The 12856-nt window shown below is 40.3% G+C and overlaps 1 protein-coding gene and 1 non-coding gene across 10 annotated transcripts in view; one reads left to right on the top strand and one right to left on the bottom strand.

The window, feature by feature from the left end:
• Positions 1–12856, top strand: part of LOC138946354 (metalloprotease mig-17-like) — a 60845-nt gene that overhangs the window by 22875 nt on the left and 25114 nt on the right. The window lies entirely within an intron of this gene.
• Positions 7593–7663, bottom strand: Trnaq-cug (transfer RNA glutamine (anticodon CUG)). Its single transcript has one exon. It is a non-coding gene; the product is annotated as a tRNA-Gln (tRNA).

Here is a 12856-nt window from a genome sequence, read left to right as displayed (position 1 = left end):
AGAACTGAACTATCCACAGGTGTTGCCCACATAGAGACACACACACACACACACACACACGCACACACACACACACACACACACACACACACACACACACACACAAACACAGAGAAGCCGTATATATAGAGAGATAGATGACAGTGTATTTTTCGCGTGGCTATAAATTGATTCGACCTTTGCACTTTTACAGTGAGGATAATTTACGGGTCCAATTTACGTTCTGGACACTGCGGTGACCTTCTAAAAATAGTAACAGAACGCCGGGAATATCCGAAGATGCCCCCTCATACCATAGTGCACCATACGAAGGAAGGGAGGTAAACGCTGAAAACATGGAGAAGATAAGGAAGAGTTATGCCGTAGTTGATCCCCCCAAAAAAACAACATCGGTTTGCGCTGCGCGCTGAGAGCACGTATGGAAATATCTCATCGACCAGATTTTATCCGGGGTGTATCTGAATATGGACACCAAATTTGAAACAGATCCATCGAGAACTTTGGCCGCGCATCGAACACAAAGAACAGACACACACACACACACACACACACACACACACACACACACACACACACACACACACACACACACACAGACAGACAGAGAGACAGACAGACAGACACAAGTCGTATATATATATAGATACCACACACACACACACACACACACACACACACACACACACACACACACACACACACACACACACTCACACATATAAGCATAAACGTGTTTTCGAAATAAAATTAATATTTCAAATCTGATCAGTTTGTTTTTTGTGACAGTTTGTGTGTGTGTGTGTGTGTGTGTGTGCGCGCGTGTGTGTGTGTGTGTGTGTGTGTGTGTGTGTGTGGCGTGTTTGTATGTATTGTTTCCTGGAATATCACAGAGCACACACGCTGACTGACCCACGCACATACACTCGCACGTACACTCATATGCCCCCCCCCCCCTCCCGGCACATACCCAAACCCACACAGGGATATGGAAGTTAAAACATGTTCACAATCCCAACAAACTTGTAAATTTTGAAATTAACTAGCCCACATTTGCCACAGTGGATAACATACAAACCAAGACAACCAGCCAAACACGGAGAAAATTGCCCCAAGGGGAGGTAATCAGCAAGCTGTGGTTCAAAGGACAATTCACCCTGCAGTTTTCATTGTTAGAGTACGGATTACTGGTGATGCCATTAGTACATGAAGTATGAAATAATTATGCGCTATGAAAGGCAAGAGGTTTTAATAGCTTTGGTTGATCAACAGAAAATCAGGAATATTTGAACCTTTATTGTTTTAGTGCAAAATACAGCGCTACATCCATGAAAAAGTCGAGATCTTCCTACGCTTGGCTTTAATCACTGACTCACAGCTACACACGGCCCACTCCCACTTTCTCCCACTAGGTTTGGGAGTAACATTGTGTTGGTGAACTTTGCTCCTACTGGAGTATCTTCTTCACTTCGTGATGAATAAAAGACATTAGTTTGGGAGAAAACGTCATTCCGTGCTGTGATTTTTATGATAAATGTTGTTTTGTGCAAGGGGAGAATGAGTAAAAGCAAGTTTGAATTGTGTTGACAGTAACAGCAAGAGGAGACAGTTTCTGGCGTAACTCTTGATTTCATTTTGTTATACAGACTTCTCCTTTTTCATGTATGTGTGTGTGTGTGTGTGTGTGTGTGTGTGTGTGTGTAGCCGGGTGTGTGTGTGCGTGTTTGTGTGTGTATGTGTGTGTGTATGTGTGTGTGTGTGTGTGTGTGAGTGTAACTGAATGTTAATGTTGGCTGTGTATAAATGTGTCAACCGAAAGTGATGTATATAGTATACAGAGAGGAACTGTTAATGCAAGGGAGATAATCCTTTATTGAAGCTTTGTCTGTCATATTTCACGTTTTCTGCGTACGTATCAAGCTGACTGGTTTCGCATGTAAACGCCTCTAGACTCACTGTCACGACTGAAGTGAAATGTAATGCAGTTCACAGGGACAGTCACTACAAAATGGCTGAAAGGGTCACGGTCACACTGTCGTTAATCCCCATAAGGCTATCACTCTTAGTGGTTTCTCACGAGACTGAGAAGAATGTTTCTACAGTTTATATACAGAACGTCAGCAAAATTAAACGTTCTCCAAAATAATGCAGCTATCAAAATATGGTAATGTTGAAACCTCGAAAGTCGATTGATTCAGTGTATTTAACTCAGTGGATTTCCCTGCGTCGGGTACTAAAGGCAGTTACTACCCTTTGATAGTCGATAATGTTGATTCATTGGCTCGGCTTCTTGGCGAGCGGCCGAGATTTCGATCAAGCTAAGTTTGTTGTGACTAATTGTTTATCTGTTCACGTAAAAGACTGTTGGGTCGATATATTTGTGATTGTGACGTATTTTATCAACAAAAACGTTCTAACAACTTACCTTTCTTGTTTTTTTATTCAGTCAAGATGAAGATTGACAGCGGCTGTAACTCAGTGTGTTTCCCCGCGTCGGATACTTAAGGCAGTTACTCCCCTTTGATAGTTCACAGTTTTCATACTTCTCAGGCGACGATTTTGCACCTGTGCTCAATCAGTGACGAAGAAATGGCTTTACATTAGGGTGTTTTTTTTTTTTTTAACCTCAGTTGCATGCAGGTTTGCTACTACAATTATTTTTTGCCTTATTATTTATTTTTTTTTTTCGTGTGTGGCTTGGAGCAAACCTTCTTCATAGGTCTTTTCTTTTCTCAGTCAAATGTGTACTTTTTTAGATCAACAAACTTTATCAGTAAACTAATATGTTTAAGTAAGTAAATAAAAATAATCATAACATAAATTTATTCCTTTTTTGTATCATACATTTCTATCCCGTAAATAACAGTCTCTAAATATTATTATTTCAAACACTCAATTTAAACTTACACTTGTTTTATACCAGTACCCTGTGGGTTATATCCCTTTGAAAAATAAATAATATTTCAAGGGGTGTCCCATATCTAAATTTACTTATACACATTTTTCCAATCAAGATTAAATGGGTAAGATACTTAAACATATCGTGTGTCAAACCATTCTTATCTCGCACACAAATCAGCACATCTGTTGCTTGTAAAATAATTGCTATGTTATATCGATCGTAAAACAATGTTTCAACATGCTTCCACAAATGGTGAATTTTACTGCAATAAAAAAAGAAATGTTCAATATAATCAACTTGTTCAATACAATATGGACATTTATCATTATTTGTGAGTCCCATTTTTAAGAGAAGAATATTGGTTGGGTATATATTGTGTAATATCTTCCACTGTAATTCTTTTAGTCTGGTTTCTGTTGTTGTCTCTTTTGCATTGAGCCAAACTTTTTCTTCAATATTAATACCAAGTTTGTTCAGCCAAAATCGAACACAGCAGGGTGGACTATATTTCATATCTGTCATAAAATTTCGAAAGTCTCTAGCTTTTAACATAACTTTATCATTAAAATACAATTTCGAGAATTCTTCAGTAACAGCATATACATAATCCGTATTGTTCTTTAAATAACGAGACAACGCCGAGTGAACAACAATGTACTGTAAATAGAGTTCTGGTGAAGTACCAATTAAGTTCTGTACATTTTGAAATGACAAAATGGAATTGTTTTCTAAAAGGTCATTGACATGTGTTATTCCTTTTTTTGCCCAGTTGTCAAAATAAATTACATTATTTTGATATTTTATATCGACATTATTCCATATGCATGCCATCTTCAGAGATGAAGGAGAGTGCAGTGTATTATGTTCCAACCAGACTCGCAGTACTTTGCTCCAGAAGGAGGACTGAAGACTATCTAACCCTTTAAACTTTTTAGGACCAATAATTGAATTAAAACAAGATAAATCTGTTCCAAAATTACGGAAATATAATCTAGGAATCCAAGTCCATGCACTATTGTTATTCATATTCGAAAGCTGAGCAAGCCAGCCGCACAGAATAGATTCTTGCAATATTTGCATATCAATCATTTGAATTCCTCCTGTTCCTATTCCACTGCACATAACACTTCTCTTCACTTTCTCAAACGCTTTCTTATTACAATTAATTTTCCTCCAAAGAAAACGAAACAATATCGTATTAATTTCTTTCAACACAAGTTCAGGGATGCATATTGCCTGCATAACATAAACAAACTGGGAAATCAAAAAACTTTTTATTACGCACATTTTACCAAATATGCCAAGATTCCGTTTTTCCCAGTTTAAAATCCCCTGTTTAATACTCTTCATTCGTTGTGTCCAGTTTTCATTCACGAGGGAGGCACTGGATGTATTGCTTTACATTAGTTAATCGATTCATAGATTAGGAACTTAATCCAGTTAGTTATGGACTTATTCATTGATTCATTAAAATAATGATGGTAGCAGTAATCTAGTAGTGGTAGAAGTACATTTCGTAGTAAATAATTATGCAGTTACATTTTATGTGGTCGCGAACAGCTTTAGAAACACACGAAGAAAATAATGACGTCACTCAAACAGCAAAACTACTTACACTTCTCACCCTCAGCAAGATGCATAATTATTGTAACATGATATCAACACAATTATAGACAGCTCTCCTCGTGTAGTCACGGTTGCAGCGAACACTAACACATTGCAATTTATTTGTAATATGCTGACAATTAGCAAATGGTAACAAACATGCCGAGAAAATAAATATGAACACGAGCGGACAGGCGAATAGCGATATCATTATTAAGACATGTCTCATAACATGTTACCATGTTACTAACAGTCAGTATATAACGGTTTGATTACCCGCTTATTTCTACCAAAATAATGTTCAGTACTTTTAAATCATAGAGAGTAGGCCTAATATATGAATATATAGCTATTCTGATGAACACGTGGGGGAACTGATTCGGGGGCTGTGATTGGATGGTCTCTTCCGATCATCAAGGCATAATGCTACGGAAGTCGGCCATTTTTCTCAATATCCAAAAGCATATTGTCAATAACAAAGACGCATGGTTCCGGTTTACCCATCTGTACCACGCGGCGATGTTTCTATCGACAACAGCATACACTGACAACTTGAAATTCTTCTCGGGAATGTTTTTCAGCTTTACAAATGTCGATAGCATACCCTTTTTTGCTAACTTCCCGATGAAACAGGACTAAACCAATTATTTTCTGTCCATAAACACCACAAAATGCCCAAAGTCGAAAGATGTAGTACAAACAGGGGAGTAAAACGGAACAGTCGTTTTTGTGTGCCTGTGTGACTGTGAGCTCAGTTGCCTGACACAAGCTTTCGCATTCGGCTTTTCGTATCTCGTAACTCCACACTAAATACCCCACCTCCACTCTCAAAGTATTGATGATCAACCCCAGGTACTAACATTCATGAAATCGTTTAAAACACGTATTTTAATTGAGGTTGAAAAAATCGCTTCATGACGAGACAAGTTTAATGCATACGAGTCGAAGACGAGTGGCATTATGCTTGTTCGAGTCTAAATATCGGACTTTATTGCTACGCTAAAAACACACTAGCGTTTATATTGCATTTCTGACCTTTCTTTCTTGTTCTAAACTGGCAAAATGGCAATGCTAGCGTTGATCTCAGGTTCAGTCAGTAGCTGACAAATTCCCTTCTCATTCAAGGGACGTAACCACTCGACGAAACGGTTTCGAAGGAATCGAATTTTGGGATGCAAACTATTAAATTTCACCACCAGTTGCATTAATTTTCAATCAAATGTGTCCGGATTTATCCCTTAAATAACCACTTTAATTTGACCGGGTAACAACATTCCAGTGAGGTTGAATGCGAAAGCTGTTCTCAAGCGAAACCGGTGTGTGCATACATGTTTACCTCCCTTGATAAGAAAGTGTGTTGGTCAAAAAGACAAAAAATGGAGCAAAAGTCGTGAATAGTTTCTAGTTTTCCGTTGATGTTATGTTTTGATTTTCTTCATTATTAGCCTTTTTCAAAATTAAAAACCTTAAACTTCTGTTTGTTGCATACAAATAAACTAATAAAAATCTGTTTCAACAACTGTGTTGTGAAATCGAATGCACTTGGAGTCAGTTGTTCTTCCAAAGTCAGAAAGCGTGTAGCGGTGTGCATGTCTGCGCGAACATGATGCGCGTAAGAAGTTTGTCTGCTATCAAAACCTGAGATCAACGTATCGACGCAAAAACTGTCATTTTGTAAGTTTGGAACAACAAATCAAGGTCATAACAGCTATATAATCGCTATTGTGTTTTCAGCGTAGCAATAGGGTCCGATATTTAGACTCGAACAAGTATAATGCGACTCGTCTTTGACTCGTCGGCATTATACTTGTCTCGTCTAAATATCGGACCCTATTGCTACGCTGAAAACACAATAGCTGTTAATGTTAAAAGCGTCATTCTTCAGAAGTTATCCTCATGTTTTTAATAACAGGCTTCTCACAGACAACACAAAGACGCGTGTCTACCAGGCGTGTGTCCTGAGCACGCTCCTCTACGGCAGTGAAGCTTTGAAAACCTACATGCACCAGGAACGAAAACTCAACACATTCAACATGTGCTGCCTACGACTTTTCCCAGGAGTAAAATGACAAGACCACATCCGAAACAGCGACATTCTCACACGTCCTGGCATACCTTTCTGAACCAGGGGCGCGCCTCAGATGGCTTGGTCATGTGCGGCGCATGGAAGACGGACGCTTACCAAAAGATGTTCTGTGCGGACAGCTGGCATCGGCGAGCAGGCGAGTCGGGCGTCCAGCCCTGAGGTTCAAAGACGCGTGCAAAGGGGACCTGAAAGCCTGTAACATCAACACAGATTACTGGGAAGAGACCGCGGTAGACTGTGACTGCTGAACACAGAGAGTCATGAAGACAGGAACGGGCTCTTCAGTCACACCAGGCGCTGCATCACATCTACACACTGACTCAGGGCGCATCAAGCATCGTCTCACGAGACTTTGCTCTGCCAATCATGATACGATGTTTATTATCTAAATAAACGTTACAAGAGATTCCTGTGAAAAACAGAGTCAGACTTACTACTTTTTAACACAGAGCAAACAGAAGGACACACACCCGTCGAACTGAGCGACATTATGTTACACCCATAAAGACCTACGAGACCGGGCTTTATCGTTTCAGTAAAGCACTGGGACCGATCCGCCCGCTTACGTGTGAACATGGTTTTCACTCCTTAATGTAGAATCTGTACTTCGGTGATGACTTTGATTTTGTTGTTGTTGTTGTTGTTGTTGTTGTTGTTGTTGTTGTTGTTGTTGTTGTTGTTGTTGTTGTTGTTGTTAGCCTTTTTTGCCTTGTTTATTACATGATTGTATCGGAGATGCACGGAGTGTATAGATGTATGATAGTTTCCACACCAGGACAAATACTTTCATGCTATATGTGGCGGATTCAATTCTTGTTCTTCTTATTTCAATCGGATGCCGTGTGAAATGTTTGACTCAGCACGTCACCTCTTTACACCGATTGTTTGTGCGAGTTAGGTTTGTTATTTTTCTTGAAATGTCTTGCTTTTGTGTTTTGATCTGTCTTGTTGAGTCAAAGTCCACTCATGTATTATCAGTTTTGTGACCACTGTGCATTCTCTGATTCCCGCCAGGAATCGAACCTGGGACTCTGCCTGCAGGAGGCAGTGTGTTACCGCTACACCACGGGAATGTTGAGAATAGAATGTTCCACTGTTTGCTTTATATCTGACAGAGAGAATTATATCAGTATGTTGTTACTCAAGGGTTATCTTGGTAAAAGGCGATAGTTTTCTCTTTGATATTCATTTTGTAAACCTCGCTTTATATGCAATTGGCATTGCCTCACAAAACTTCACCTTTGTGTTTACCATGAAGTATGTAATGTATATATTTTGGAACAACTGATAACAATGCCCTACTCAGTAAAATTGGACTGACAGACAAAGAGATGGAGAGAGTAGACATTACATTCTAGAACTCTCAGAACATAAGACAAACTTTCACAATTATGTGGGTAACATATCTTTTTATTGTTTTTAAATAACACACATTTAAAAACTATTAACAACTGGTTCTAGTCGGCATTGTGTCTTATTTGAAAGATTTCTTCATACAGTTTCCTTCTTTGTGTCATATTTAAATGTGTTCCTTGATTTTTGTTTCAGAAAATTAGTTCCACTTATAAGCAATGCAATCATATTAAATACGGTAGACAACATTCATGTGCAGAGATCCTAATTTCTTCTTTTTATTTTCATTTTGAAGGAGGTCACTATGCCATTTTATTGTAGAAAAAATAGCTTCAAATGATCTCCCTTAAACAAACTAGTTGTCCACGATTTATATTCACTTTGGGGTATTTGTAAGATTATATCAAGACAAATCAAGATAAAACGTCACTGAAAACAATCAAAGTACACGTACAATTTAAACAAAAGGTGTTTCCAGTTATCTGATTTCGAAGCTTACCGATGACTAGCCGCCTGGAAGTTTGCATGCAGCAACAATTCCTCCTGAGCTGGTGGAGATAAGTATCTGATTTGAAGCACACCATGAATATACTGCATCTTGCCCCTTCCAAGTTGTGGCATTGTTTGTGTGTCCATAGGCTGACACCAACAATAAGTATGAGTGGTGGCGACCTTTTGCTTGTGCCGACCCCTGTTACTGTTGTTCTGGTTCCAAGGACTCAAGGCAAGCGTTGAGCAGAAGCCAATGAAAGCCTCCAACAGCACCTCGTAATGAATCTGCACATGTGAATGACTTCCTACCTTGTTGGGATGCGGGCAAGTGTAATGGTGTCCAGAGAGCATGCAGTTCACTGATCCCTCAGCCACCACCTCATCCCTGCCAGTGTCAAGGATGATGTCCCTTTGATTTACATCTTTAAGTCTGTTACACCCACTACTAAATCAGTTTGACATAGTAGGCCCTAACTAAACCTTTAGTATGGACAGTTTCCTAATTCGTATATTATTGATTGCCTTCCTTAATGTTTACTGAGTTTCACTTACACAAATTGCACTCGGATTAAATTAGGTACACGATATGTGCAGAGAAGCTTAATTCCTTATTCATATTTTTATTTGATGGTAATCACTAAAAATAAAAATAAATAATCACTTAAAAGCAATGTTATCGGATTCAATTAGGTAGACAACTTGTGCAGATATATTAATTCCTTATTTTTACTTTTATTTTGAAGGAAATTACCATGCCATTTTACAGTAGAAAAACAATTTCGTTTCAAATTATCTCCCTTGAACAAACATTTGGATTTGTTTTCACTGTTAGGCATTGTTTAGGTTATATTCAGAAACATTAACAACGGAATCACTGCAAACAATCAATGATTTGTTTACACTGGCCACCGTGGCGTGTTTACTCTATGGCAAATACAAATGTTTATGACGAAGCAAAGATGTAGATATTTGCAAAGTTCTGCGAAAAACATAATTTATGACACAGTTGTACTGATTTGTAACAGCCAATTGTTTTCGACCCATTTTCCGTTCACTGTTGTTTAGTACCACTTAACATTATAATAGGACTTATAATCACTTTGTGTTCACCAAGCCAATATCTGTGACTTAAAACCATTTATGATATTATCAATTGAAACATTGTTGCAACAGAATCACATACACACAGATATTGAGGCAAAGTGTGTAACGATGATGACGTTTTGTTGTGGATGATCCACATTGAAAGAGTCCATTGTGCTATCAATGATGTCTTCATCTCTAACTCGCACTGGTGGCGGCCTTTTGCTCGTACCAACACCTGTTATATTGTAGTTCAGGTTCCATGAACTCAAAGAAAGCCATAAGCAGAAGCAAATGAAAAACCTCATACAGCATCTCGAAATGAATCTGCATATTTGGATGATTCCCGACCTTCATTGTTGGGATGCAGGCAATTGTAATGGTGTCCAGACAGCTTGCAGTTCACTGATCCCTCAGCCGCCACCACTGTCAGTGTCAAGGATGATGTCCCTTTGATCTGCATCTTGAAGTCGGTTACACACAATTCTAAATGAGTTTGACATTGTAGTAACTTAAAGGACCATAACAGGCTCTTTTTAAGGTCAGCTAAAGCAGTTGGGGTTGATTTAATGATATAGGTAAGCATCTAAAGATGCAAAAACCGAACAGTAAATCACAGGTTTTGTGTTGCATCAGTCTAATTTTACCCAAAATGCATGCTCAAAAAGCGGCCAAATTCGTCTCCTACGCGAGACTTCAAAATCCCCGCGGCGGCAAGTCGTTGGCTGTGACGTCACATGCAGGCATCGGAAGCGAAAGTAGCGACGCTCGGTCTGCGTCTTTGCTGCAGCCGTGGATGCGCGCGTACTCCCGACATCATGCCGAGAGAGTGTGCTGCTGCCGTATGTTCGGAGTTGCAAAAAAAAGGACTCGGGCTTGAGTTTTCATTTGTTTCCATCCGACTCAAGGCTTAAGCAGGAATGGGCTGTGAAAATGAATCGGCTGGACCCAAAAACAAAGAAACAACAACAACAACAACAACAACAACAACAACAACAACAACAACAACAACACTATTGTTGAGAAACCAGCGAAACTACATCAACAATAACAATAACAACAACACCATTGTTGAGAAACCAGCGAAACTACATCAACAATAACAACAACAACAACAACAACAACAACAACCTCAACAACTACAACTACAACCACCAGGGCCGGACTACCGGGGGGGGGGTTATGGGGGTTGCGCAACCCCCCCCCCCCCCCCCCCAGCCTAAACATGTACCTCACTTATGCCGTTTCATGCAAGGAGCGACCATTTTCCTATCTCAGAATATGACCTACCCATCAGCTTCAGGGGGTTTCGCCCCCTGACCCCCACAAGGGGCTTGACCCCGCCAGGGGGTACATCCCCCTGAACCACCACTGGCAACCCCCCCCCCCCCCCTCCTCTTAGCCTAGTCCGGCCCTGACCACAACAGCATTGTTGAGAAACCAGCGAAACTGTATAGATCCCTTGACTTTGGGGTAGCGCGACTATGTTGCTGCTAGCTTTCCACTGGGAGGAAGTGACCCGAATTTCCCTGCGACGGGACAATCTAGTAATGAAAAAATGAAAAAAATCTAAACATAAACAGTCGCGCTACCCCAAAAGTCAAGTGATTTTGTTTTTGTGCCTTGACTTTGGAGATGACAAGAAAATATCGGGAGCATTAACGTGATTTGTAAAAAAAAAGTACTAATCACGGGGCGCGCAAACCCTTGATTTTAATCCCCAGGCTCAAAACTGTAAGGTTCAGCAGCTAAAGTTGCTTCACTGTTTGTGACGTCATCGGAATTTTACCCAGAATTCACCACTTCGCGATATATACAATGGCCGCCTGATCGGAACGCGAAAACGCCTCGCTTCAGCCACGAAATTCGTCGGATTATGGCCCAAAACGATTCCGAAATAAACTAAACCCTGTGAGGGAAGGTGAGAAAACAATTTCCTACGGCATGCATATGCCTGGTTAACCTTAAGGGCTGACCAGACTTGGACGCCGTTTTACGGTATATGCGCCGCAGGCCGTTTTGTGCGTCGCGCGGGATTTGCCGAGTGGCCACACATCGACGACTTTTTTCACAACGCGTCAAGGTCACCTGACAGGAAGGTTCACTTGCATCGACTGCCACGCCGCGAGCGGTTGACGTCATCGCTCTGGTTTGCTTTGATTGGTCAAATTTCCGTCGTTCTATGTCTGTGTCAGAGAAATTAGAACACGCTCTATTCTTCTGCAGATAACGCTACGCAATCATAGCCCGCCGCGGCGTGCCCAGCGGGACCGTTTTGAGCATAAGTCAAATGTGGACAGGGTCAGCCTGGAGTGTCTGGACAGGCCTTAAGTCACGCCAAAACGCAAATGAACGCGTTTTTGACACCAAAAAAAGCCTGTCGGGGTCCTTTAACCTTTAATATACATGTACAATGTTCTTGTTTGTACAACATTGATTGTCTTCCTTCATTTTTGTTTAAGAAACGTTCTGAGCAAAAATAGTTTCATTTAAAAAAATTGCACTCGGATTAAATTAGGTGCACAACATGTTCAGAGATCTTTATCATGCCTGAACCATACAGGTGACACAAGCAAATAAGTTTGAGTGGTGGCGAACTATTGCTTGTGCCTGTAAAGGATTGATTCTTTTTAGCTCATTAGAAACACGCGAGTGCCGAGACTACTATAATCACGTCACGCGGGTCCGAGATTACCGAGACTATCTACGTCAGAAAGATGTACGTCATTTCTTTCAGCCACAATTCTTTCTTTTATTGCAGACTTCGAAGGAAAAGAAAATGTCGTGTCTGATTAAATTAATTCAACTTGTAGTTCCTAGCGACGAATTGTTTATACAACCGAGTTGTTTGTGCATCGCTAAGCAACTACTTAGAAACAGAAACGCCGGAAGTAGAAGAACAGGCCGTTGAGATCAACAGACCAGGCAAGTCGGAGAGCTCCAGATTCTCGCACTTAACTAGACGTTACTAACGCTGCAGAAGAAGGAAGCCGTTATCCCAGAGGGAGAACCCGTTTCGCCGTCTTGAAGGGTAACTAGTTTGTTAGTTAGTCGTGGATTTCGATCGAGAACGAACCAGATGATATCATATTCATTTGTCGCAGAGAATGCGTGTAGATGTGTTCTTTCTTCACTTAGTTTTGTCGTAGAATTAGTAGAATGAATATTGATAAAATTGTCATTTAGGGAATGTCTGATATTTAACAGCTTCTACGTTTGATCGCAGGTTCGTACACGGGAAGACGAACAAGCAAGACATCACCGACAGAGCTACGTTTTAGAAGCGTCATTTACGTCATCGTCGTCATGGAGTTCATCGTCATCATGGTTCCTGTAAA

The sequence above is a fragment of the Littorina saxatilis genome, linkage group LG13 (assembly GCF_037325665.1).
Source record: "Littorina saxatilis isolate snail1 linkage group LG13, US_GU_Lsax_2.0, whole genome shotgun sequence".
Classification (NCBI taxonomy): Eukaryota; Metazoa; Mollusca; class Gastropoda; order Littorinimorpha; family Littorinidae; genus Littorina; species Littorina saxatilis.
The sequence above is the reverse complement of the archived record's forward strand: the minus strand, read 5'-3'. Positions and strand labels throughout refer to the sequence as shown.